General features: G+C 44.4%; 1 long non-coding RNA gene across 1 annotated transcript; it reads right to left on the bottom strand.

Annotated features, from left to right (window-relative positions):
• Positions 1-22,071: 22,071 nt before the first annotated feature.
• LOC144827686 (uncharacterized) lies at positions 22,072-23,976 on the bottom strand. The gene is made up of 5 exons (XR_013610305.1): positions 23,848-23,976; positions 23,506-23,603; positions 23,230-23,318; positions 23,029-23,110; positions 22,072-22,514 (listed from the first exon to the last, which is right to left on the bottom strand). It is a non-coding gene; the product is annotated as an uncharacterized LOC144827686 (long non-coding RNA).
• Between the last annotated feature and the right edge of the window lie 946 nt (positions 23,977-24,922).

Raw genomic sequence — 24,922 nt, 5'->3', positions numbered from 1 at the left:
TTATCCTCTGATGAAGAGGCCGCCTGGCCTTGAAACGCGTTAGGATGAAATGAATAAATAAACTTTGGACTGAGCGAGCATTCTGTCCTGCAGATGGCAAGTTCTTACAGCAGGGCAACTTGTTTTTGGATATGTATATATGTGTGTATATTACTGGCGGTCGCCAGAAGGTAGTTATAGTTAGGACCTATTTTCCATAGGAAATCCGCAACATTGTATCCCTAATATCTTTGGCGCCGATTCACGAATCTTTGTGAATTTTTCAAAACTCGTGGGGTGCTCCGGTCCACTCCTATCCTGGAAGGTTGGGAGTGATTCGTCAAGTGGGGCCCGAGAGAAAAGGGTGGTCCCAAAATAAGTTTTCCCCATGTTATTTCCAATGGGAATTTTTAGACATGGCTACAGCCCGAACTGCTGAATGGAATGACACCAAATTTTTGCAAAAAGGTAGCCCTTGTTTCAGAAGGAGACCCTTTTTTGAAATGGTGTAAATCCGTTCAGTAGTTCCTGAGAAATTCAACAAATAGTGCTGAAAAAAAACATTTTCCCATAGGAAACTTTAGACACCGTTATAGCAAAAATTGCTGAACGGAATTACACCAAGTTTGGAAAAATGTACTGCTTGGCTCAGAAAGCAACCATTTTAAAAGTGATGGAAATCTGATCAGTAGTTTTTGAGAAATCAAGAAATAAGATAGTGATATCTGTGGCTGGGGTGGATCCGCCACCCTATGCGCACCCTGCGCACACCCTTCCGATCACGAGCTTTATGGTAATTGGCTGTCAACACTCCAAACCAGGAAGTGTTGGCAGCCATCTTATAAAACCGAGGCATAATAAATCAGTCAAACTAAGGCACAAACACAAAAAGGGGGCAGGGTAGAAACACCCTGATCCTCTAGGCCTCCTTAGGGGTCCCAAAAAATGTTTTTGGGAAAAAAATTGGCAAAATCCGCGCAGGGTGCGCGGATCCTGTCGAGAAATAAAAAACAAAGTGCAGGCTCCCGGCCCTCGTTTGTATTTAGCCCCCCAGCCCCGGGGACTTCCACCCCCGGGGCTTTTGACAAATATGTACTGGGGGCTCTTTCAATACTGAAGGTCTTTGAGGGCCAACTACCCAAAAAGGATCTCCAATGTGCGCCAGGGAGCTGCGTTGCAGACAGGTGTTCAGAGGCCCCGCCCCTTTATACACCTCTCTGAAATGCAGCTCTGTGGCGCTTACTGGAGGTACCTAGTGGGCTCGTTTGACCCTAGGGACCCTTAGGATTCAAGGGGAATGAATCTCTCAATCTCAATCTCTTGTATCCTGAGAGTTCCTAGGGTCCAACTAGCCCACTTTTCCATTTTTGAGTGTGTGTATCAAAGGTTATATTAGGGTGAGAGGAGGTCTGCCAATCTATCACAAGGATAATGTCATCAGTGATGTCATTTGAGATATCATCAGTGATGTCATGAGTGATGTCACTGACCATGTCATGAGTGATGCAATATATGACGTCATCAGCAATGCATTGCGGGCGCGCAAGTTATAGTTAGCTGAACTAACTATAACGGGGGAATTTCAATGGTTTTGTACAAGTGAAATGTCCAGCTAACTATAACGCCCCAAAACCTATGTTTTTTTAGTGAATATATATATATTTATATATATAAATAAATATATATATATATATATATATATATATATATATATAGATGTATATATATTACCTACTGGCGGTCGCCAGTAGGTAGTTATAGTTAGGACCTATTATCGATATGAAATCCGCAACATTCTATTTGGAATAACTTTAGTATCAGTTGACAAATCTTCGCGAAATATTTTGAAACTCGTGGCCCGATCCGGTCCGCTCCGATTTCTGAAAGTCTCGGGGTGATTCGTGCAGCGGGGGCTGAGAAAAAAGGTGGTCCCAAAATGTGTTTTCCCCATGCAATTTTCCATTGGGATCTTTGGCCGCAGTTACAGCTCGAACTGCTGAATGGAATTACACCAAATTTTGCAGAAAGGTAGACCTTGGTTCAGAGTCATGCCTTTTGCTTAAATGGTGTAAATCTGTTCAGTAGTTCCCGAGAAAATAAAAATAATAATCACACATATTTCTATTGCCGCGCTGGATTCGTGCACCCTGAGCGCACCTGGAGTACACCCTCCCGATCACAAGTTGCATGTTTATTGGTTGTCAACTGTCTGTCAACATTCCAAACCAGGTAGTGTTGGCAGCCATTTTGTGCCTCGGTAAAAGCGAGGCTGAAGAAATCAGTGGAACTACTGTGTTCGACTTATAAAGGGGGCAGGTTAAAAATACCCTGACCCTCTAGACCGTTTTAGTGGGTCCCACAAGGACCCCCAGGGTCGTAATTTTTTTTTCTTTAATTTTTTTCAAATGACGAAATATGCGCATGGTGCACGGTTCCTGCTGTAAAAATGTTTTACAAAATGAAGCGCGAGCTTTAATAATTAGCCCCCGGGGGGCCAAATCCAGGGGCAAAAGTTTATAATTTTATGGGGTCCCAGAGGGGCTTCCCAGCACGGGGATCGCTACCCCCCGTATATACAACATTAATGGGTGGGGGTGGCTCAACCGCCACACCCCCGGAAAAATAGATGAGTGGGGGGCTCAAAGGCCCCCACAGCCCCAGGGACCGCTACCCCCCGGGGGTTCTTCAAAAATGGTTGAGGGGGGCTCAAAGGCCTCCCAGCCCAGGGACTGTCACCCCCGGGCTTTTTATGTTGTGGGAGGGGGCCCGCATGATCCACCTCCTGGAGCCCTTGAGGGACCTGGGGCCACCACCCCCCCAGGGATGGCTCCTGCAGTGTCCCGGGGTGCCCACCCGGGACACTGCTGTTTGCTATGTGAGGGTGAGAGCCGAGGTTCTAGCCCTGTCATAGCAAACTTGGTTTGGATTCTGAAAGAGAGAGCAGGGAAACCTGCTCTCTCTTTCAAAATGCAAACCAGATTGCTTTTCCACACGGGGTGCTGCATGTTAGCAGCTCCCCGTGTGGAAAAGCAATGCCGGCTCCCGAAGTACGTGGGGAGCCGTACGTGGGGAGCCGGCTGGGACCGTGGGGGCATTGGGGCTTCCTCCACGATCTCCAATGTTGTATATGAGCCCCGGGGGATTGGGTCCCCGGGGAGAATAGAAATTAGTCATAGGTGCTATTTTTTTAATGGTAAAATAAGGAGTCGCGCACCCAGCGTGGCGCTCAACGCGGCCCCCTGGTGGGCATGTGTTGTGTGCACAACTCCTAATTTAATTTTAATTTTAAAATTTAATTTATACATCTATCCCCTTATTTTTTCATTGCAGCAGCTCGAGGTCACGGTGTTTAATTACGCCGATGACCTCCAGCTTATCTTTAATCTCTCTCACTCCCCCTCCTCTGTTCAGAATTTTCAAACCGTTATGTTATTCATCCAAGATTGGATGAACTGCAACCACCTTAAACTCAACCCTGACAAGACAGAGCTGGTCTTGACAGGAGGTGGTTGCAGCCCCTGGTCCCCCTCGTTTTGGCCCCCTTCACTTGGTGTCCCCCCCCTCCCGGTTCCTAAAGTTAAAACCCTTGGGATCTTTCTCAATTCCCAACTATCTGTAAACCCCCAATTCAGTTCGGTGGTTTCCTCTTGCTTTTTTTTCCCTCCGGATAATTAGGAAGATATCTTGCTTCTTCTCCCTCCCGGCACTGAAAATAATTGTGATGGCAATGGTGCTTTCGTGCCTTGATTATGGGAACATAATCTATTTATTTTTATTTTTTTATTTATTTTGCGTGTTTGTAGAGCGCTAGAATAGACTCCCTGGGGAGTATCTCCGCGCTTTATGACTGCCGAACCTACAGGAGAACACGTTACATAACTGCAATCCAATTCTGAGACTGTATAGTTAGCCCTGGAACAGGAACGTCTTCAGCTTTTTCCTGAAGGCCAGATGATTTTCAAGCTGCCTAAGCTGGAGAGGGAGGCCATTCCAAATCTTCGGTCCCCTTACCGACAGAGCCTTACCCCCTTGCCTTGCCCGCTTGATCCTAGGAATCATAAGAAGCAATTGATCACTGGACCGTAGAGCACGGGAAGGGACATACGGCACAAACTTGTCTGCCAGATAAGAGGGACCCAAACCATGAAGTCCTTTATGTATCGTACAACAGATCTTAAAGGTGACTCTCTGACGAATGGAGAGCCAATGAAGCCTGGCAAGAAGTGGTTTTGATGGTGTTCTGGGAGGAGCATTTACCACCAGCCTAGCTGCAGTGTTCTGCACAACCTGCAACCTGTCCAGATCCTCCTCATTAGCTGACAACAAGAGACCATTACAATAGTCAAGACGACTGATAACCAGCGCCTGGACCAGGGTCTTTCTAATGGTGTCTGGAAGCAGTGGGAAGACTCTGCGCAGTAGTCCTATAGTTCGAAAACAGGACCCCACAATGTTGGTAACATGCTGCTTCAGGCTGAGTTCTTGTTCCAGACAGACCCCTAGGTTCTTGACTATCTGCTTAGGCTCAGGGACTGGGCCAAGGTCTAGAGGCCACCAGTCAGGAGCCCAGCAGATTTTAGCCTCCCCGAAGAGCATAACCTCTGTCTTTGAAACGTTGCACTGCAACTTGTTCAAAGACATCCATTGGGAAACTGCTCTCATCCCCTCAGAGAAAGAATGTAATACCTCTGGAGTTAGATGGTCAAAGGGAAAGAGCAGCTGAGTATCGTCAGCATATGACACTGGGCAAAAACCAAAGGCTCTCAGGATATTCGCCAGGGGGGCCACATAGATGTTGAATAATGTAGGGCTCAAACAAGAGCCCTGTGGCACCCCCTTAGTAATCCTGGTCTCCTTGGATCGAAAATCTCCCATGGTGACACATTGGGTTCGATCCAGAAGAAAGCTCTTTAGCCAAGCCAATGCCATGCCCCCTAGTCCAGTCTCAGTCAGGCGCTCGACCAAAATTTCATGTGAGATGGTATCAAAAGCTGCCGATAGATCCAGCAGCACCAGCACAGCTGATGTTCCTTTGTCCTGGAGCATGCGTAGATCATCGGTAATTGACTGAGATGGATCTAGTGCACCAGTGTGTTCCAGGTGATTAGACAAGTGCTTGTTGACATGCTTTTCTATGAGCTTTCCCAAGAATGGTAAGAGGAAAATGGGTCTCAAATTAGTCATGTCAGCCCACGCAGTGGCGATATTCTTGCGGATGGGTCGCACTTGGGCTCTCTTCCACTCTAAAGGGACACAGCCTGTATCCAAAGAGAGGTTGACCAAACTTTGGATTTCTGGTGCCAGTATGCTCCTCACTGCGATCATCACTCTCGGTGGAAGCTGATCCATAGGACTCCCACTTTTTATAGTTGTAATGAGTCCCTCCACTTCAGCCACAGTGATGTTAGGAAAATTAGTGAAGGTGGGGGCGAGGACCTTTTTACTCGCTGGGACCACAGTGGGAAAGATAACATGTCCAATGGATGCTATGGAGACATGAATCTTTTCATAGATGGTTTCAATCTTGTTCGTGAGGAAGCAGGCAGTGTCGTCACAAAGTTGTTGAGATGAAGTGTCAACACTCTCACATGCTGCCGGCTTCAGGAAGGAGTTCAGTATCTGGTAGAGAGTCCTTGGCGCATTTCCTACCGCCTCTAATTGTGAGGTGATATGTTGTTTACGGGCGGTTCGAATAGCTTTATGATATGATTTTAGCGCCGTCTGATACTCCCCTTTATCTGACTCCAAATGAGATGTACGCCAGATTTTCTCTAGTTTCCTAGTCCTACGTTTCATGGACCTTAAGTCCTCTGAAAACCACACCTCCTGATTTTTCGTCGGGCGGGTCTTAAAGGTTTTCATTGGAGCTATATGCTCAATGGCAATGGTTACTGCCTTTTCATAATTTTCTAGCACCACATCGATATCGTTCGTTGTGACATAATCTTGAATAGAGAAGGCATCCCTCAAAGATTCGTTAGTTATCTTGTGCCATTGTCTCCGTTTCATAGGAATCTGAGTGGATCTTTTAGAAATAGGTCCTATCTCAGGAATAGAGAATTCAATCGTAAAATGGTCAGTCCATACATTTACGATAGGGTCAGAGCACTCAATTCCAGGAAACCTGGACAAGATGAGGTCCAGAGTATGTCCAGCCCTATGGGTAGGTCCTGTATTACGGAGCAGGAATCCCAATGAAAAAGATCATTTAAAAAGTCCTGGGTTTCTTTTTCCTCCTTTAACTCTGCATGTATATTAAAATCACCCAATAATAAGAAGTCTTTATCTCCATTAACATGGGGGCCAATAATTCCAATAACATATTGGAAAAATTGTTCATGGGTCCAGGAGGCCGATAGATCAGAGCACCATTCACAAAACATTTTGGCGAGGTACAGATTTTAAAAACCAGCATCTCGATCTTTGCAGAGCAATATTGCTCAAGAATGGAGACCATAATGCTATCCTTGTGCACAATGGCTAGGCCACCTCCCATTTTTATGGGTCTATCCTGGCAGATAATTTTATATCCCTCCGGTATTCCCAAAGTAATGGTAGGTGCAGTGTGGGGCTTTAGCCAGGTTTCGGTGAAGAAACATAAGTCAGGTTCTGCCTCTGAGATGAGATCCCAGATCTGCATGTGATGTTTAGGCAGTGATCTGACATTACACAGCAGACATTTATTGCGGGAACCTATATTTGTAAGAACCGGGGGGACAGGCACAGCAAATAACTCCATCCGAGGCGGAGCATCCGTGCTCTGAAAACGACATTTTTTATAACGGCGCACCGGCCTATGCCATACACCGATTACAGCTAGTGCAAAATCAGGCTGCCCGCCTGATCCATGGGCTGCCCAAATTCCATGGAGCAACCCCACTGCTGAAATCATTGCACTGGCTACCTGTGAGGGAGCGGGCATTATTTAAACTAGGTTGTCTCACCTTCCAGGCTAGGGGGCACTTCCCCCGAGTTTATATGCTCAGCCATCAAACCCTACCTGCCGGGCAGAGAACTTCGCTCTACCCACATGGCACTCCTGGTCACACCTCGCTTTAAGAAAAAGAAAGCAGGTGGGGCGAAATTTGCGGTCCTTGCACCTGTCTTCTGGAACTCCCTCCCCATGACACTCAGATCCACAACCTCCTATTTGGAGTTCCGGAAGAATCTGAAAACCTTCCTTTTTTCCAGAGCTTTTGCTGCCTAACCTGCCCCTCTTGCTGCTGTTGCTAGTAGTAGCTCCTATAGCGCCATGAAACCGATGGGTATAAGCGCGCTAAATAAATGCTTTTAAATTCAAATTAACCTGTAGGATGCATGATTTCAGCACGTTGGATGCGCGACTCCAAGCAAAAAAAAGTAATATTTTTCAGATATACATGAAGCTTAGGTGTTTAGATCTTGGGTGGCTCTAAAAAGAGCCAGTGTGTTTATTGAAAGAGTTTGGTACCTATAAATAAATACCTATGCAGAATATCAAGTTGATGAGGAAGACTCTGTTACCCTCATCTGTAAAATGTACACCATCTCTGCTTCAGATGCCTTCCATATTGAAATGCAGATTGTTGTGGTAAATGGACGCCATCCTATAATCTCGGAAAAAAACAGAAACAGATTTATTGACATGTTTCCAAGCTTTCGCAATCTGTTCAGAAAATTGATTGGACCAGTTCCATTTCTGCCTTTAGCATATGCTAGACTAGACAAAGGCAGTTTGGGGGAAAAGTGACATCAATTCTCCAAAGGTGTCCTTCATAAGCATTTCCAGACCTACCCCAGTCAAAGTGCCTAAGTCATTGCCACCAAAGTGCACAATTATGAGGTCAGGGTGTTGGAGATGTAAAAAGGATTTAACCAATGTCATCAATTGGTGCCACTTTAACCCTCTAGGTCCAATCCATGTAATGTCTACATTTGGCAAACCTAGGTCTTTGTCAATGGCTCTATTTTCTGCGTACCTTTGGCTCCATAAAATATAGCTGTGTTCCATAATCTACACTCTAAGCATCTTGAAAGGAGGTCTATATGCACTTAGATGGTCTCTGTAAATGAAATGGCAGTTTGAAAAGTAAGATTTTTCTAAAATGGTTGATAAGATGCAGTTTTGAAAAAAGAATAGAAATTATTGGCTGTTTGAAAACATTCTAGACTGAAAACTAGGGTGCATGTTTCTGTTTTTTAAAAGCATGTTTCTTATTGGTTGACAAAAACTGTTTAAAATGAACATTACATAGGATAAGCTGATATATTGAAAAGTCAAGCACACTTGGTGTTTTGATTAGCAACATTGTGTGCTGAACTTGTCACCTGTGTGCTCAGCTGAGAGTTCATGAACTGCTACTAGCATAACAGGCAGAAGGCAGACTGGGGGTAGGGTTCAAACCTATGTCGATTGGAAAGGGTTGAAATGTGTAACCAATAGAAATGTGTGTTTGCTTTTGAATTAATGTGGGAAGCAATGTGATTTGATATTTATATGTATATGTATGCAGAATGAGAGGGAAGGCTTGCCATTCTTTTGTTTCCCTGAAAGCAGTACATTACAAAGATTCTGCATAAGAAAATCTGGCGTGTGAATGATATGCTTCTTAATCTTCTAAATAATTTGAAAGGTGAGTTATTAATTTGTGAGGTGATGTATGTGGTGCATTTTGTTTTTGATAAGGGTGATGTGGATCTCCTGCTAAAGTGCAGGGAGTCGTTTTTTTGTCTAGAATCACATTGTGAGTCTAAGTGCATTTGGGAACCATTGAGAGAGAAGCATTTGGTAACTTCATGTGTTTGTTGACAGCTACCTACTTTAAAACTTGTAATGATGTAAAGTGTTAGTAGCATTAGAAGAGAGGCATTGTTTATGTATTTGCAAAATGAGGTAGGCTTTAACAAATGTAGTACTGAAATATGTGGAATGTGTAGAGTCACCTTAGTTTTTCTAGATCAGTAAATGTGTTTTGATAAAGTGCTGTGATTGATTGATTGATTGAATTAGCCCACCAGGTACCCAGGTACCTCCAGTAAGCACCACACAGCTGGATTGCCGAGAGGTGGTCGGATGCCATGCCCCTTTTTACACCACTCTGCAAACGCGCCTGGTGGGGCGATGAAGTCCTCTTGTGTCCGTTCTGAGTGCCTTAGAACACAAATGGACTTCATCCCCAAAACAGCAGTGCACCAGGAGGCATGTTTGCAGAGTGGTGGAGAAATGGGGCATGGTCTGTGTCCACCTCTCATCAATCCCACAGTGTGGGGCTTACTGGAGGTAAGATGTAGGGTAGTTGGCCCTTTAAGGACCTCTAGCAGTGAAGGGGACTTCAATCCCCATCCAAGAGCGCATCAGGGAGCACATTTGCAGAGTGGTGGGCAAAGGTGGAGTGGCCTGCTATGAGAACTTAGCAATCATGCTGTGTGGGACTTACAGGAGGTAATAGGAGGGGTAGTTGGGGGCCAACTAACCCTCCTATTACCTCCAGTAAGTCCCGCACAGTGGGATTGCTAAAACGTCTTTGGAGGCCACGACCCCCTTTCTCCACCACTCTGCAAATGCGTCTCCTAGCAGACTATGGGATGGGGTTTGAATTCCACTTTGGGGTCCACAAAACCCTCCTAGTAAGTCCTACGCAGCGGAATTCCTGCGCACTGGTCGGAGGCCCAGCACCCTTTGTGGAGTGGAGAAGTGTGGCTCACCGGTTAGAGGAGGCAGACCCGGACGCAGAGGTCAGACCCGGGATCAGGGTTCAATTCCCAACGCGGCAAGGTCTTGAGCTCAAAAAATGTCCACGGACTCGATAATTCTCGCCTCGGCGCCTACTCAAATCATGGGTTCACACTCTGCAACTCTGGGCAATAGCCTGCTTAATCTCCACAATGGCCCCGAAAGCGCTAGGATGCCTGGCCTCACCTTGGAGGTGCCCAGTAAGGGGGCATCTCACAGGGAAAGCCAGGAAGGGTTCCACAGCGGTATACAGCGCCAAGATACCTTTCAGGTGATAGTGCGTTTTACAAGTATACACACATTTACATTTACATTTACACATTTACCCTTTCTCCACCACTCTGCAAGCGCCTCTACTAACTAAAGAAGTCTTTGCAATGCAGCATGTTTCACATTTGCTATAGTTAGAGCTATTGGTGTTTGTAAATGTAAATGTTTTTACTAATGTTTTTGGGAGTGGAGTGGATGTACATTATGTGTACATTTGGGAACCATTGTGAGAGAAGCCTGTGGGTACTTCATGTGCTTGCAGGTATATAACTGGTTAAAAACATATCCTGTTGCCAAGTTTTGGTAGAATTTGAAAGCAGTCATTGCTTATGCATTTGCAAAATGAGTTAGGCGTCCACAGTACAGTTCTAAAACATGTGGAATGTGTGCAGTCATCTCACCTGTTCCAGACTAGTAAATGTTTTTGGTAAAGTGTAGGGGATACTGTTATTTGTCTAGAATCACACTGTGAGTCAGTGTGCATTTGGACAAAATTGTGAGAGAAACATTTAGGTTCTTCATGTTTTTGCAAACACATAAGTACTTAAAAATCTTTTTTGTTGTCTAATTTTACATTAACAGGAAAGGAAAAAACAGGAAAGGAAAAAAAAGAAAATTTACCTGGAAAAGATTCGAAGTATGGTAAAAGAAGGCACAATCAGTACAAAGCAATAAGTAAAAACATTTTTACAATAGAGTAGTTCTTAATTTGCTGAAAGATATGAAAACATATAGAAATAGAGCACTATTTTAGAAAAAAGAAGCATATTGAATCCATTGTTGAAAAGGCTTTTGAAGTTAAAAGGAAACTATTTATTTTAGTTTTAAACCGAATTCGATTATTAGATAAAACAATCCATTTAATTAAGGCCAAAATTAAGAGTTATGTTATGTTAATATAATTTCTACCACGTGCAGCTGCCCCAGAAAAGGGGCGTCCCTGCGCAAAGACAGCCAATAAGCCAGATGGAGTGGAGGGTAGCAGTGGCAGGTACAGAGCAGAAATTAGGGCAAATATTAGAACCTAGGTGGAAAAAAGATGCGTCTTGAGCGTCCTTCTGAACAAAAGAAGGTAGTCGATAGCCCGAACATGGACTGGTTAAGAGTTCCAGAGCTTCGCCGCTAAGTAGCGGAAGGAGCGCCCTCCGGCTCTGCAGCGTTTAAAGCGTGGGACCGTGACCAGACCTTGACCTTTGGACCTCAAGGAACGTGAAGGGACATAAGGGGTAAGTAGATTCTCCAGAATTTTGGGAGTGGACTGTTTAAGGATTTTAAAGGATAGGCATAATGTCTTGAACTGTATCCTTTGGGCCATTGGGAGCCAGTGACGCTTGCGTAGGATTTCCTTCACTGAACAAAACCTAGGTAGGCCAACCAAGGCTCTGGCTGCAGCATTCTGTATGCGCTGCATCCGGGTGATTTCCGCCTGATTTGCCCCCAATAAGAGGGAGATGGTGTAGTCCAGCTGGGACCCAATGGAAGCCTGAATTATGAGTTGCCTGGTAGGTGCATCAAAGAATTTCAGAATAGGTCTGATGGCACGTAAAATGCCGAAGCACGTGGCTGCCACTTTTCTGGTGTGGCTAGAGAAGCTAAGGGTGGAGTCTAGCCATACCCCCAGAATGTTTACCTCTGTCACTGGTATGGGAGTCTTACCAGGAACCGTAGGCCACCACTGATCACCCCACAGCTCATCATTCTTACCGACGATCAAGACCTCCGTTTTACTGGCATTCAGCTGGAGGCAGTTAGCTGTCATCCAGCCAGCCACTGCGGCCAACCCCTCCCTGAACCTGGGGGCCTCAGAGACTGAGTCCCTGGAGAGTGCCATCGCCAGCTGCGTATCGTCGGCATAAGATATCATAGCCATGTCCCACTGCTTAGCGATAGCAGCTAGCGGCTGCACGTACAAACTGAATAGCGTGGTGCTCAATGAAGACCCCTGAGGCACTCCCTTCTCAATAGGATGGACTTGGGATTGAAACGGAGGGGTGGCTACCCGGAATGATCGACCAGAGAGGAATGATCTAAACCATTCCAGGGCCAGGCCGGTAATCCCTGCCTCTTCCAAGCGACGAAGCAGAACCGTGTGCGAGACCGTGTCAAACGCGGCACTGAGATCAAGGAGAACCAGTGCCGCCGTTTGACCGGAGTCGAGCACGGAACGCAGGTGTTCTGTCATCGCAAGGAGGGCGGTCTCTGTACTATGGCCTGGCCGAAACCCATTCTGGGAAATATCCAGGATGTTGTTAGTCTGGAGGTGTTTGATAAGTATGTTATTAGCATGAGCTTCGGCCACTTTGGCCGCCCAAGGGAGAAGGGAGATTGGGCGGTAGTTCTCAGGCTTACTTGGATCCAGTGTGGGTTTCTTAAGAATCAGGGTAATGGAGGCTTGCTTCCATCTAATGGGCACTATACCTGAGGCAAATGAGGCATTAATAAGCTGCCGCAGAGGAGGCAAGCACAACACGACAAAGTCTCTAAACTGTGCAGGCCTAAGCGGATCAGCGGGGGAGCCGTATTTTACCTTAGCCGCTAGTTTGTCAAATAAGGCTTCTGACACCTCGGGGAGAATGGTAAGCTCGGGGTAGGTATAGTGGCTGGGCATCAGCCGTGCATTAGAGGGACCAGTGTTCGGGAATGAATGGTAGATGTTGCGGACCTTTTCTAAGAAGAAGGTGGCGAGGTCTTCAAAATGCGACTCTGACGAAACCTCAGACACGGGGACTCTTTTGGCAGTTAGATCTTTAAGAATTTTAAAGACCAGCTTGGTCGGATTGGAGCTTCGTTGGATCTCACTGGAGTAATAAGCCGCACGGGCCCTGCAGATGGCTCTGTGGTAAGTTTTTACTGTGGCTAGGTATAATGATTTCTTCTCAGGGTCATAACTTTTTCGCCAGTCTCTTTGCGCCTTTTTAAAGGATTTTTTGAGAGACAACAAGGCATCGTCATACCAAGGACTAGGTTCTAGGGTGCGGCATTTGCTCCGGGTGACTGGAATCAAGGCATCAATGGCCCTAGTGATCCAGTCACAGAAGAGGTAATAGCCAGACTCTACTTCGCATAATGGGCCAAGGGGGTATTCCGTGAGGAGACGGTGGAAGTCCGCCAGTTTCAGCTTACTCCATGGGCGTTTAAATATGATTCTGTCAGTATTTGAGAATAGAGGGTCCAAGACTGGAAGGGATAGCTCCACAAAAGAATGATCAGACCAGGCCACTGGAGTAGGCGGCTGGACGTTCGCCGTTGTTAAGTTGGTAAATATAGGATCCAGAATATGCCCACCCACATGAGTCGGATGAGTAACCAACTGATGGAGCTGGAATGCCGCAAGGTCGGCGAGCAAACCGCCGATGCTGGTAGTCTGGACTAAATCAAAATGCAGATTAAGGTCACCAAAAATATTAAAATTGGCCACTCCCAGAGCGAGAGAGCTGATGGTCTCTGGAAGGGCTTTCATAAATGATGCATCATTCCCTGGGGGCCTGTAGATCAGGAGGCCTGAGAGGGTGAAATGATGATTGATTGAGATGCGAATCGCAGCCTTCTATCACTATATTCTTCCACGTACACAGATAGCAGGATTTGACAACTGCCGCAATCCCGCCACCCCTGGTGTTTCGATTACTCGTATAGATGGAGTATTCTGGTGGGAGAGCTAATTGAGCTCAGCCGTCGCCTCATCATGAAGCCAGGTTTCTGTCATGAAGAAGATATCAGGTTTTTCCTCTGAGATGAGGTCATGAGCATCGGCATGATATTTAACGCGCGATCTGACGTTAAGTTGTAGGATCTTAAGATGTTGTACAACTGGAGGCTTGAGAAGAGCATTGATAGGGGAGGATTGGCCAAGTGAGAAATCCCCACACGGGCATTTGAACGGGCCACGCAGCGGATGGAGGGGGTGGCGATTACACTGATGGACTTTCTGGTGTACGTTCAGTAGGGCATCTCTAGTATAGGTGTGTCCATACAGGTTGGTGGGAGCAGCGTTCCTGGCGAGAGGCGATGGACTGGCGCCGACGGGCGCAGACGGGCTTACCTTTGGCGCACCTTCGTCGCGCCGTCGGCGCCCCCGCTGCGCCCCTCCGCTGCACCTTCGTGGCAAGCTCCATTTTAAGTAGCCCTGTCTGCTCGGCCAGCTAGAGCGCCAACCTAGTTTCCGGTGAAACCGGAAGTGTATTTTCTGCCCAGAGCTGCCCCTGATCGCAATCCGTCAGATCTGACTCTCTCCACGCAACGAATGAGTGCAAGTAATCTTCTAAAATAGATTCAAATAATGTGATAATTAACCAAAAGCTTTAAAATGTATTCAGTCCTGAGTACCTGACGCTCGGAGCGTCCACCGCGCCCCTGCCAAACTCCAGTTTAAGTAGCCCCGTCTGCTCGGCCAGCTAGAGCGCCAACCTAGTTTTAGTTTCCGGTGAAACCGGAAGTGTGTTTTCTGCCCGGAGCTGCCCCTGATCGCAATCCATCAGATCTGACTCTCTCCACGCAACGAGCAAGCCCACGGTGGAACAAAAAGGAGATCTTGGAAGGCACCATGGGGTAAGTGTCTTAGAGAGATAATTAGATAGGTAGTGAAGGAATGAGTGCAAGTAATCTGCACAAAGTGCTTCCAGGTAGCTTTAAGATAAAATAGAAGTGCAAGTAAATCTGGACGGAGTGCTTCTAAAATAGATTCAAATAATGTGATAATTAACCAAAAGCTTTAAAAGTTATTCAGTCCTGAGTACCTGACACTCGGAGCATCCGAGAGTAAAAGAGTAACTAACAGAACTCATTTTTGTGATTTTTTTGGGGTGAATAAAAACACAGTTCAGGTTCTGAGCCTTTCTTTAAAGAAGAGAGTTATTTTCAGACCAATGATTTGTTGCATGCAGTTGATACCAGTGGTCAAGCTTATGAGGTTAGAAATGGTTGTCCAATTGATAAAGAGAAAATGGTTCCTAGGAATGCAGAAGAAGTGATAACTGATGAAGTTCTAGGCAGACGTCCTAAAGCCCCAGTGTACACTTGGGATTGCATTAGTATTTGTAGTGTACGACAAGAATCTATTGAATTTTTACGCGATTTCTTACGAGCATATAGTAAAAAATCTGTTAGAAAATATTGCAAAGAATAGCCCTTGCAGAGTGAAAAAAATACTGCTTTCCAAGGTCATTCTCTGGCTTGTCTTTATGTCACAGTGTTTTTCATCATTTCAGGATGTTAGCAGTACATCATATTCAAATGCGGAAGTTAGTCAGAAGATTGTATTATGCAAAAAGTCCAGCACTAAAATTAAATGAGTTGAACAGTGCTCTTTTGCATGGGTCAGTATCAGATGTGAAGAAGGATTATGATGAAATTGAGTTTTGTTACTTTGGTTCTGAACAAGAGAGTGCAGAAACTGAGACACTAATAGAAGAAAATGTTGAAGAGAATGTGCAACATACTACTACAAAAATGTTGAAGAACAAATTACAAAGTTTAAGGGGATTTCAGGTGAAAGGCCAAATTCTTCGTGTTTTGTTGTCGGCGAACTCACTATAAAAATCAGAGTAGGGCTGTTGATCTGCGTATTTGTAAACAAATTAGATGAGAATAAAATGCCCGCTAGAGCTAACTATAATAATCTAGAGTTAGTTGCTATTCCTCCAAAACTGATAGATTTGAATACCTATGAGTCTCATTCAATGTATACTCCCGTTTCAGGCTATTGTTCGTATGGAGCCTAAAACATGTAAATTGCCTCCTTCAGATTTACTGAGAGGATTAAAAGGAAGAGTTGTATATTTACCTCTAGATTTAAAGAAAAATGTTGAAACTATTGGTGTAGAGTGTGTAGAAAATAAACCACTAGTCATTCTAGTTAATGGCGTGCCTACTAAGAGTAAGAAAATCTGGCAGGAGTTAGTGGATGTTAGGAAAGTGCAAAAGGCGACTTTGCATTTGATAAAAAACAATGAGTACTATAGAAATGTGTATGTGGGAGAAGAGGAAATACTTTTCGCAGAAGACTGTAACGTCAAGTGGACAAATTGAAAAAGTGGACATGTCAAGAAGTGAAGAAATCTATGAACATTACAGTGTACATCCACTTCATTCAAAGGAAGTGATGGGGAATACTATTGAGTTATTCCAAATGAAAAAAGCGAAGGGAAGTCCCATGAGTGTATGGGAAGAAAGCTTGGAAGCTCGTTGTTTTCTGCAGTTGTTCACAACAGGAAAAGGAGGACGATATGATGAACGACATGTGCAGATTCCTGCATCTGAATACTGGACAACAAGATTGTATGCAGAAGATCCAAGATTTCGACAATGTATCCCATATATATTTCATCTTTCATTTGAGAGTGACTTGTCTGGAGTTTCATATACAGTCAGTAACATATTGAAAATAGGAGTACATCTGCAAAATGTTTCTGCTAAGGATTTCATGGATAAAGTGCATCAGAGAGATGATCATTTAGAATCTCAGCTAATTAATCTGGTGGACTGTAAGCGTGGGACTAATGAGTATTGGTACTGTCATCATGGAGAACTTAAATGTATTCTAAGGTACTTAGGAACTGCTACATGGTTCCTTACCCTACGCTGTGCTGAGTACGCTTGGATGATTTACTTGAATTTCTTCGGGAGGCAAATTCCAATATAAAAAATATTGAATACAAGACACCAGGAGAATTGTGCTCTTTGGATCCTCTTAATGTATACAGGTATTTCTATCATAGATTTGAAGCTATGATGTCTTTTATCTGCAATAAAAAAAATCCTCCTCTTGGAAAAGTTGTGGATTTTTTTGGGAAAAAAGAGTATCAAGTAAGGGGTGCTCCTCATATACATATTCTGCTATGGATCAAGGATGCCCCCAAATTTGGAACAGATTCGGATGATACAGTTTTGTCTTTTATTGAAGAATATGCTACATGTGCTATACCCAAAAGCACATAAGAAAACAATTTAAGGGGGGGGCAAGATGGCGGCGGTGTGCTAGAACGCTGTGCGGTGCGTTCTCACCAGTGCCTCCAGTAATGCAGAACGCGGAATGGAAGCAGCGCTAGCAGTCGGAAATATTGCCGCTTTAATTAAAGCGGAACCTGGGGATGTCTTGCATTTTCTTAAAACATAGTATTTAATATACGGTGAAGAATGGAGACAGGAATTACAACAGTTTTTGAGCCTGCAGTAACGAACGAGAGGACGGTGGAGATAAAAGATCAGCTATCATTCTTCACCTCCATGATCGGTGTTGCAGTTATACGGCTCCTTGGAGGTTTAAAACCAAACGAGTTTTTTTCAAGTATCACACAAATGGCAGGCAGCTCACCTAAAAGTGAAAGGGCTCACCTGGACGCAGAAGTCGACTGGTTTAGTATGGCTCCTAAAAGTGTTGCAGTACTGGCGGCCGCTGCAAAGACTAGAGCAGCTAAACAAGCACTGCGAGACCGGGAGCTCGCACTGAAGCGGTGCGGTGGTGCCGGTGCTGCTAGCTGTGGTGATGCAGGAGGGCCTGATACAGAGACAGGGTCCACTCCGAAGTCACTCAAACGGTCTGCTCCCTCGGTGGTTGATTGGCTCCGGAGAGCTCTAGGGACAACTTTAGTGAAAACACCTGTGAAAACGCTCGCAAAAACACCCACTGCTTGCGGGGAGAAGAGGCACTCAGTAGTCCTGACCTCGCCGGCTGTACCACGAGAACTAACAACCGGGGGTGGATTGCTTGAGCCGACAGAGCAACACAGAGTGGATATTGGTGGCATTGAGGGTGAAACTGCCTCTGGTATCACAACTCCTACTGTAGTGTAAAAAATGGATATTAACGTAGAGGTGTGTAGTGATGTGCTCGAGGAAGGAGAAAACATCGAACTATCTGAGGAGGAGATACAGCCTGAAGGTATGAACCCCTCAATTTCAATTACAAATGTTCAGGTCATTTCTGAGACTTCACTGTTAGTGCTCACAGACTTATCTAATACAATGAACAACGTGTCACACACCTCAGACACCCCAGGCACCTTTGGCACCTCAGGGGAGCAGACAATTATGCCAGCACTGACACATGGAAATAAAATGCACGAACCTATGGGCGTAGAGGTAATGGGGGCAGATGCTGAGACAGCAGAGACGGATAAAGATCCAACTGACTTTTTCTCATTCTCTGAGGATGCAGGATGGTCAGGCGAAACTGAGGAGGATGTTGAGGATGACGCTGAGTCTGACCTTACTACAGAGAGTGACCAAAACGTAAAATATGATGACCCCAGGGGCGGACGGAAAACAGTTTTAAAAAAGAAAAAGAGCCATCATGGGGCAGTTGAACTGGCTTGGGATTATTCTCCATCAACGCAGTCTACTGCCCACACGCATCCACCCCATTCTTCTCGCTCAGCGGTATCAGATCATGCAGACCAGCCGGGGGCTACGTTAACTTCTGTCATGGATACTGTTCTCCAAGCCATTGCTTCACACCGCAAAGAAATGTCTAAAGATAGCCGCAAAGCACCGGCAGCTCTTCACAAGGTACAAGGGGTAGTGCGCAAGCTAACAAGAACTGTTAGCACTTTTGGCGAACGAATCACTGAGGTGGAAGCTCGCATAGTGTCGAACGAAGCCGAGGCCGCTGCAACTCAAGAAAGAGTTGATTCCCACGAGGCAGAATTAGCTGACGTAAGGTGGAAGTTTGAAGATTGCAAAAATCGTCTACGCAGAAACAACCTGCGCGTTTTAGGCATCCCAGAAAAAATCGTGGGAGACGATGTTCGCGCATATATAATTCAACTCTTTCAAGTTACCCTGCCTGAACTATCTAGTTGGAATTGGGATATTGAAGTGCAATGAGCACATAGAGTTCCACTTATCTTGAAACCTGCAGTAAAGTCGGGGGGTTACCCCCGAGCGATTCTGGTCTATTTTGGGAATTTTCTCCTGAGACAAGCCATCTTTGAGAAGGCAAGGCCGGAAGCACGTCGCAGCAAAGACTCAATCTCCTACTTTGTCCGACCGGACTTTTGTCATGTAACTATGGAGAGGAGATGGCGCCTGCGACAAATGATTAAACCCTTCCTAGAAAAGAAGGCGCAGGCATATCTCAACAATCCTGCTAGATTGAAAAAACTTTTTGGAGGCCAAACGAGATTCTTCACCTCGGAGATCAAAGCGAAGGAATACCTAGACAGCTTGTAATAAGTACATAATTGGGAGATAGGATGAGAAGGAGGAGTATCTATCTTTGATCTACCTATATATACAATTCTTATTCTCTTAGTCTTGCTCTCTCTCTTTTTATGTCTCCGCTCATCTTTATCTAGAGAGATGAAGAGAAAAATGAGTAGTTAAACTTTAATATAAAAAAAACACTTGGTAGAATAACTAATAAATATGCTAGATAATACGTTAGATGATACGTTAGGATGATTAAGACTGTTTGTGCTTCTTCTTTCCTTCCCCTTTCTTTTCTTGTTTTTTTCTTCCTTTTTCCGCAAGGTTTTTTCTCTACATTGTTTGATACTGTTGAGCACTGGTTAGGTAGCACTGTTCCATCACTATAGACTCTCATAGAGTCTATTTGCCCTTATCTGGGTGTGAGGGGGGAGGGCTGTGGGGGGTGGGAGGCTTCGGCTAGGGAGGGAGAGAAGGGGAACAGGGAATGGGGCAAAAAAAAAGAGCAAGCTCAAATATACAAAAAGTACATCAAGATATGTAACAAGAGATTTACAAGTAGACCTAATTTCACTTCGAAATCAGAAATTAAGGTTGTACCTAAATATGAAAAAAAAGGCTCATAATATCACTGATGGGTCGTTTATCAGAAACCAACAATGGGGAAGCTAAAACTATGCTCTTGGAATGTCGCAGGGCTCAATGATAGGGGTAAAAGGGCTCAACTCTATGAATCCTATGACGTCCTCTGCCTACAGGAGACTCACAATTCCTGTGGGCGAGTGGAATTGCTAAAAATCCCCGGTTATAATGTACTTGCCCTAACAACGCAACCGTCTAAGACACTGGGGGTGGCAATTTTGGCAAAAACTTTTCTGGGCCAAGTTAAGCGCAGATTAGTTGATCCCCTTGGTAGGTGGGTCATAGTTGAACTTGATATGGGTATTACCATGTGCTCACTGTATGGTTAAAAATCAAGATGACCCTCAGATATTCCAAGACCTTGAGCAGGAGTTGGCTTCCTGGGCAGGCTCATTAGTTGTCTGTGGGGATTTTAATATAGCTTTGGGCCCTATTCAGGATAGTCAAAGACAGCAGACTTACATTGGGTGTAAGCCTAAAGTTTTCAGGGCAATAAAGCAACTTATGGATAGCTATAACTTAATAGACATTTGGAATTTGAAAAATAATAATGACCCGGGATATACTTACTTTTCCTATCCCCATAACAAATATGTCCACATTGATTATATAATGACACCCAAAGAAAATGACACCCATGTAGAGATAGCAAAATCCCCAAAAACAGTTTCAGATCACAATGCACTTACTCTAACATTCAGTGTTACCAATTTTAAAAGGCCCCACTCTCAATGGTCGTTTGACAGGAAGTTACTGGTAAATAGAGAATATATAACATACATAACCCTTTGGGCACAAGAATTTTTTGATTATAACCAGTATAGCGCCCCCAGGTTGGTGGTCTGGCATTGTTTCAAAGCGGCTTTAAGGGGTGAGACTATTGCCTTCTTTGCTTGTCGTAATAAAGATAAGGACAGATTAAAACATCAACTTAACTCCGATCTAGCAAATCTAGAAGAACAACACGCCACCCAGTTACATAGAGGAGAAGATGGGGACAATATTTTGCGTAAAATATTAGTTCTCAAAACAGAGCTTAATAGTGGTGTCGCTCAAAGAGCAGCTTAAATCTTCCAGACAAACCAAAATAATATCTACGAAAATGGAGAGAGGGTGGGAAAACAACTTGCTCTGCGCACGCGGCAGAAACAGTCCTATAGTATGATACAATCTATCGATTTTGAAGGACAGAAACATACTACACCTGTAGGTATCTCAGAACCTTTTCGACGTTATTACCAAAGGCTGTATCAAAATGAGGATCAGGTCGCGGCTTGCGACATAAAAGAGTTTTTAACGGAATGGGTTATTTACCCAGAACTAGTCCGGACTGTTGACGAGCTAACTAGGGAAGATCTAGAAAGAGAAATTTCAACCATTGAGCTCGAATTAGCTCTTTCAGAGCTGGCTAATGGAAAGGCTTCAGGCCCAGACAAAATCCCCTTGGACCTTTATAAAATTCTAGGAAAGCAAATTGTACCATATTTATTGGACTTGTTCCTTGGGGTACAATGGAGTGGCATTCCACCAGAATTATGGAAACAGACAAACATAGCCATTTTCCCTAAAAAGGGGAAACCCCCCGAATCCCCATCCTCTTATCGGCCAATTACGTTGATAAACTCCGATTCAAAGCTCTATGCCAAGATTCTCGCTAACCGGCTTAGCAGGGGTCGTCGAACACCTGGCCTCCCCGTGGCAGCATGGTTTCATCCCCAGAAAGGGCACCACTGACCATACCCGTAGAGTCATTTCTCTTTTTGATATCATGGCTGCGGCGACGGGCCGGATGTCGATGATCCTGCTGGATGCCGAAAAGGCTTTTGACTGAGTCTCTTGGCAATTCTTATGGGGAGTTCTCGAACTAAAAAACCTGGGACCCTACTTTGCCAAATCCATCAAGGCACTATATGTTGACCCTAAGGCCAAAATCACCGTAAGAGGCATGGAATCGGAGTTTATCAACATTCAAAGAGGCACGAGACAAGGCTGTCCGTGCTCGCCAATTTTATTTGCTCTCTATATCAATCCATTAATTTCAAAATTGCTTATTTCTAATTTAATAGAGCCCGTTACAGTTGATATATTTCAAACTAAAATATTAGCCTATGCCGATGATGTGGCGGTATTAACACCAAATCAATAGACAAAGGGGCCCCTTGCAACGAATGCGGGCAGACGTCAGGGGAAATAACACTGCTGTACGGGAAGAAGTCCACCCAAATAAATTAAACAATGGCTCAAGTAGAGTCAACTCACTTTAATATACAACAAGGAGCTCACCAGGGGGTGAAAAAGAGGTCACAGAGTGAAATGAATCACACATATCATTATATAAAAGTCTTTATTTTATTTTTTCCTTATTTGGTTTATATACTTTTAGTTCAGAATATTAAATAACATTATACATCAATAAATAATTACAAAGACATAACATCAATAAATACACATCATATAGTATCCCCACACCAACCTCTCAGAAACATACTCTCGTCTTATTCAGTCACACCCACACATCCACAGATATATCAAACTTAATACACATTCCTCAACAAAATCCTCAGAGTGACATGAGGAGGGGACCCTGTAGGACCTTCGTGGCACGCAGCCAGGAAGTCCCGATCGATAACACAGGATCCAGAGTTAAATAGACGCCAACGCGCGTTTCGGTGCAACGCCCAGATCAACGGGCGCATCTTCGTCAGGGCTCTCACGCCGAGGTAGGGGGGAAGACACAACATATAGAAAATGTATATCAGTGACCAATCTGTTCAAAAAAAGAAAGTACAAATTTTTAGGTTCAATAATCAGAAATCAGTTAGCTTATTTACAGCTTTCAGGTTTTCTAATACAATCAATAAGTTCAAATTTCGTTTATGTACAAAATCAGTTAAACAATCATGTATGAATTCAGACTGTATAGTTTTATTTAAAAAAATCAACCCATACAAGGTGAGCTCCATAGTTGAGAATAGGATAATAAATAAACACCAATAATAAATACGACCACCAAGTTAAATACACAGAAATCCCTAGATGCAAGAAATATCCAAACATCACATTTCCTCACATTAACCAAAAAAGTTTTTTAACACACTCTCTGTATACATTCTCACACGGTCAAAAGGCTTACCCTAAGGAGATGGTATCATGGCTCACTAAAACAAGGTAAGGTTCACATTTGTTCTTTTTAACCAAAGGATCAGTTCCTGTGAGCGCTCCACTATTTACAACTTGCAGAGGCCACCCCATACGATAAACATGGAGGGTCCCCATTTTACCTCAGCCACAGTTAATGGATCCAACAGGGTGTAGCTCAGTTTGTCGCTCGTCCACCCTGACAGGCCTCGATACACTCGGAATCTGAGATAGAACACGACGGAAAATTAGAGATAGACAGGTTTCATAGAGGATCACAGCTTCACAGGGGGTTAGCCTAAATCGCAGCACCGCCCACACTCAATAATGTATCGGTGGTTTACCTGCTAAAAACGTTGGTTCCTCCAGTGATTAAGAATCGATCTCACGTGGATGTAACCTTCCGATTCCAGACGGTCTTTAGGGCGTACATCTAGATAGAAATGCATTTAAATAAATCATGCATCTTGTTTTGCACAAGCCTGATGGTGTCAGGACTGAGTACAAATCGGGTCTGACTCTAGATATTTAACTAGGGCCACGAGTGGAAAACTAATGGAAAACTAGTTCAGGCAGATTTCTAGACATATTGTCCAGTAGAGTCCCTCATTCGTACATACCGTAAGATGAACAGCAGAGGGGGTATCATATTTCTTCACCCACAATCGAGAGGCGAGTATTCTACGGCTTCCGTTTGCAGAAAAAAACCTTTTGTATTCTGCAAGGGAAGCACGCGGGACATCGTTAAGGATACAGCCATAAATCACACTTTCAGTGAGCGTGCTAACAATACAATAATCGTAGTGCTTTTAGTTCCCCTAGAAGAAGGGCTCATTATCGGAGAATAGATTCGGAACCAAACAAAAGAGCTCCAAAAACAATTAACACTTCTCTACAGCTCCCCGATGGCATAAGGTGGTAGGCAAAGATAGCTCGCCGAGTCCTATTCACATTCTTCTCACCTCTGATAAAGCGACGTACGCCTAACCTTCCTCTCATCAAATGGTCCCTGCGGGCGGCCAGCGGATACCAGCAGATATCAAACAGCCCCACCTAGCATCTTCCCACCATTAATAAAGGGAAGAGGGCCCGCCTATTCTTCTGGAGAAGGAACACCTGGTCTCTCGCTCTGACGTCAAGGAGGAGAGTTGCAAAACCCGGTGCAATTCCGAACGTCATACACGTCATGAACCGATCGCCTCAATCGGTCCGCATTATAAAACCCGGCACAGATTGAACCGCCGGTCGGGTCATGGACCCACTGTCTAAATTGGTCCGCCAGGGAAAGCAGATCTCACAAGTACCCGGGGACAATTACAAATCATTCCCTCAATTGTATACAGGGCAAACGCCCAAGAAAATAGTCGCACATAAATACAGGCATTAAACCATCATGTACATGAAAAACCCACAATCGGGGCTCGCAGTGTTATATGCTAGATAACCTGGGGCAGGGCATTTCAGATATTACAGGACAAGGGGATATCAAACACGCCTGGTTCACCAGATTTAAATAAGGGATCCGGGCAAAAACGAAGCTAACAACAGCCTAGAAATCGTTTCAATTTCAACAGAGGATATGTGGGTAGCAACGCACAAGTGTCAGGCGGTGGAAAAAAGCGATTTAAAACAATAATGCAAAATATAAACAAGAGAGGTTCTAATAGATGGCATTTTCCCAAGTAATCATTCAGACCGGACTTGACCGCATCCAAAAGGAAAATCCAAAAAACCTCTCTTTTCTTCCTTAGAGCTGTCATATCCTTCTTCCCGTACAGCAGCGGTATTAACACCAAACCCTGCTGAGGCAATTCAGGAGATCGAACAAATTACCCAGACTTTTGGCTTTTACTCAAGGTATTCCCTGAACAGGGATAAGACAACGGTCTTATGTACAGAAAACATATTGTATGAAAGCTCATATAGGGTGAACCAAGCAACATATCTTGGAGTCTGTATATCTCCTAAGGTGAATGAAATTAACCAACTTAACTACGACCCTTTGATTAAAACTATTAAAAAAGACCTAATGAGGGT

Source organism: Lissotriton helveticus, chromosome 4_1 (assembly GCF_964261635.1).
Source record: "Lissotriton helveticus chromosome 4_1, aLisHel1.1, whole genome shotgun sequence".
In the NCBI taxonomy this organism is placed as follows: Eukaryota; Metazoa; Chordata; class Amphibia; order Caudata; family Salamandridae; genus Lissotriton; species Lissotriton helveticus.
Note: the sequence above shows the minus strand (reverse complement) of the source record. Positions and strands in the feature narration are given on the sequence as shown.